Genomic DNA, 4,370 nt, shown 5'->3' with positions numbered 1-4,370 from the left:
ACACACACACACACACACACATATATATATAAAAGCCCAGCGATTGGAAAGGCGGAATGACCAGAACGACCGGTACTGCAACAGACAACCAGTCTGATCTGGGCCCCAATCAGACCTCCCCTGGCACCAGTCCAGCCCCCAATCAGCCCCCAACACCCCGATTGGGGGCAGGGCCAGCCAGCCAACCGCCCGCAGCCCCTAACCCCTGCCGGCCTGGCCTGATGGGGCCCCATCCATGCACGAATTCGTGCACCAGGCCTCTAGTACTGATATAAAGTGCTTCATTAGCACAGTCCTTGGCACACAGTAGGAACCCAATAAACAGCACAAATAATTATGAGTAAGAACGTAAGTTGGAATAAAAATTCATGGGAAAATTACAATTCATTTACTATCTGTCATGTTCTACTTAGCATTATCAATTATTATCCAAAAGAAAGCAAAATATACAAAATATGAACTTACAACAGATATCAAACAGAATAATTTTACTTAAAATGTTTACAAATGCTTAAGAATATTACCCATACACATAAATGGAAGCAGTTTTTTTTATTATTAAGTGTGGTATTCAGGTTAGAAAAAGTACCTCTCAAAGCGGATTTCAGGCCCAAAAGGCCTGAGCTACATCTGTCTGATTGGTGTGTAACTATCACACTGAAAAGAAAAATCAAGCACAGCGAATGGCAAACACATAGTAAGTGTTCTATATATAGTTGATAAAATTCTTTTAGTCAATTCTCCTATATTGACTGCCTACTTTCTCCAGTTTGCTTTCTAATCATCATCAGTTCACATATTTCTTAGGAAAGCTTTTTTTTTTGTCTCCCTTACCCTTGTCTCAAAAAGTCAAAGCCCCATTACAATTTTCTATAATACTCTGTGTACTCGTTAACAAGGAATTAATTGCTTGTTCAATGTCTGACTGGCTCCACCATTAGAATGTTCCACAGGGGAAGGGAGCTGGCCTGTCTTGTTGACAGCTATATCTTTATTACCTCTCACAAGTCTAGCACAAAGTAACTGTTCAATAAACATCAACTGTAGCATCTCAATGGTAAATTCAAAAATTATGGAGCAAAACTAGAGGAATATGTTTTAACATATTATCTAATGAGAGCATTTTCTTTCTTTTTTTTTATGAGAGCATTTTCTATCATCACAGCTGGGCAACCAGAAGCTAGTCCAGCAACTGGGAGTCAAGTTAAGAAGAGGGATTCAAGTAGCAGGTGAAGTGTTTAAACATCACAACTTTGAAAGTCCTTTGCAATCCTGAACATTTTGGGCACACCATTTACCAAACATGTTACATCCCTTCCTGCCTTCCTGTGCTTCTTCCTCCTCCTCCACTTGGTGAACTATTCATCCTTCAAGACCCAGCTCAAAGACCACCACTATGAAAGATAGAAAAAAGGAGAGGTCCCTCCTATATTCATCAAAAGATAAAGGAACAAATTAATATCTGCCTCTTCTACTAGAAAATGAGCTCTTCAAGGGTGGAGACCATGCCATATCCACCTGTGAAGTTTCTTCTATGCCTAGAACAGTTGCCGATACATTATGGAAGATGCTCAAATGCAGACGAACTAAACAGAAAACACAAGCCTGCCTCTAGATCACAGTCTGGGGGAAGACAGTCACAGAATCAGAAAGTCTAGCTCTAAAAGTGTGTGGAAGCTATAAATGAGAAAATCTGATCTGAAACACCAGAGTTTAGAAGCTGCTAAAAGTAACTGAGATGCTGAAAAGGCTCACCTCAGAGCAACTTTAAAGCCTTTCTACATAAAGACACTGGGAATCAAGAAAGCTGTGGAGAGATGCCAGGTAATGAGGAAATAACTCATCATTCCACATAGGTTCAATATTAAACATCCTGCCAGAAGTAAAACTGAGAATAAACACTGATTTAATATAAACTGACTCAAAAATAGGACAAAAGGACTGGAAGGCAAAGTAGTATAATGATAAAATTAGACCTCTCCTAATTCTAGTCCAAATCATTTTTAGCTTAGTTATATGACTTCAAGCAAGTCATGCCCTATTCTGGACCTCAGATTCTGGACATTAAATGAAAGGACTCTACTAGAGTATCAAGGAAGAACAAAGCCCAGTGCATTTTTTAAAATATTTTTTTTTATTTATTTCAGAGATGAAGGGAGAGGGAGAAATAGAAACATCAATATAAGAGAGAATCATTGATCGACTGCCTCCTGCATGCCCCCCCACTGGGGATGGAGCCCACAACCTGGGCAGGTTGCCCGACCAGGAATCGAACTGTGACCTCCTGGTTCACAGGTCGACGACCCACCACTGAGGCACACTGGCTGAGCCCAATGCATTTTTTTGAAAACAAACAACATTCTGAACTCAGAGTAACTAGATAAAATACAAAGAAAGGGTGACTTAAAAAAAAAGAAAATCCTAAGAATAGTTAAACTGGCTGGCCATCTATTACTTTTATCTGCCTAGCAACCATGCCCCCCTTCTTCTGTTAATGGCATCCTGATTTTTCTTTGGAGACTTATCCCTTTAACACTTTCAGTCCATATGACCCAAGAAGGATGGATCCTAATCTTAATAAATAGGGATTAACAACAGCATCTACCTTACAGGTCTGTCAAATGAGATAGTGAATGTAAAGGCTTTGCACATTATTTGACAAAGTCAGAGCTCAACATATGTGAGCTATTACTAACTAATCCCTAGGGATAATCCAATCCAGTGCTGTGTCTGTGGTAGCAAAGAGCATATTATAGGAGGGTAACTATTGACCTATTCATGATGTCGCCCTCAAAGACCTGGGATGAAACATCACTAATGTCACTTTAGTATATACTATAATTTTATTTATTTACCTGAGAGTGTGTATCAGTGAGTGTGTGTGTGTGTGTGTGTCAGAGAGAAAGAGAGAGAGAGAGAGAGAGAGAGAGAGAAATACTTTAATTTGTTGTTCCACTAATTTATGCATTCGTTGGTTGCTTCTTTTATGTGCCCTGACAAGGGATGGAACCTGCAACCTGGGCATATCGGGACGACACTCTAACCAGCTGTACTACCCAGTCATGGCCATGCTGTGATTCTTGAATCCTTTTTATATGTTGAGACTGTAAATTACTTGATGCCATGATCCCAGGTGTATGCTACCTCCTGAGGAGAGGAGGACTCTTTATATTTGCCTTAAAACAAATTCCTTTCATAGTCACAAAGAGCACTGATTATGGAATTCAGAAAGTATGTCTAAAATCCACCCACCAGCCCTGAGACCACTGGCTAATAATGTTGTCTCTGGTTTTACAGATCACCATTAGAGCATGAGGCCTGAGAAGATATGGAGAACAATGCTAATCCCACCTCCTGATGATAAAGTCCATGGAATGGCTAGATCTGGTGACCATCCCCAGGATCTCACCCAGATTCTCAGGAAACAGATCTAGCTAGCAAAATGATTCTCAACCAGAAGAATGCAAATCACTGCTAGAAGTAACCCCAATGTGTGTTCAATTCAACACAAAGGCTATCAGAGTTGTTCAGTAAAAAGCAGACTCCTAAGCCACATAAATACACAAACATACTCACAAAACCATCTGCCTTACAGATTACAACACATTAAACAGATTAGGAAATATTCTGAAAAATCCAGGGCCCTGGCTGGTGATTTAAATTACTTTAAAATGGGATAAAAAAGAAACAGATATATCAACAAGTCTGCATGCTCATAAGTCATCTAAAATCTAGTGCAAAGTTTATATTCACTTACCACATTTTAACTTAGAAGACAGATGCCTGGTGAAAAGGACATTGGTCTGAGTTAGAGCTGGATTCAAATCCCAGATTTTCCACTATCTTTGTTTAATTAACTACTTTATGCCTAGTACACACACACACACACACACACACACACACACACACACATATATATATAAAAGCCCAGCGATTGGAAAGGCGGAATGACCAGAACGACCGGTACTGCAACAGACAACCAGTCTGATCTGGGCCCCAATCAGACCTCCCCTGGCACCAGTCCAGCCCCCAATCAGCCCCCAACACCCCGATTGGGGGCAGGGCCAGCCAGCCAACCGCCCGCAGCCCCTAACCCCTGCCGGCCTGGCCTGATGGGGCCCCATCCATGCACGAATTCGTGCACCAGGCCTCTAGTACTGATATAAAGTGCTTCATTAGCACAGTCCTTGGCACACAGTAGGAACCCAATAAACAGCACAAATAATTATGAGTAAGAACGTAAGTTGGAATAAAAATTCATGGGAAAATTACAATTCATTTACTATCTGTCATGTTCTACTTAGCATTATCAATTATTATCCAAAAGAAAGCAAAATATACAAAATATGAACTTACAACAGATATCAAAC

The sequence above is a fragment of the Myotis brandtii genome, unplaced genomic scaffold (assembly GCF_000412655.1).
Source record: "Myotis brandtii unplaced genomic scaffold, ASM41265v1 scaffold68, whole genome shotgun sequence".
Taxonomy (NCBI): domain Eukaryota; kingdom Metazoa; phylum Chordata; class Mammalia; order Chiroptera; family Vespertilionidae; genus Myotis; species Myotis brandtii.
This window is presented reverse-complemented; position numbering follows the sequence as displayed.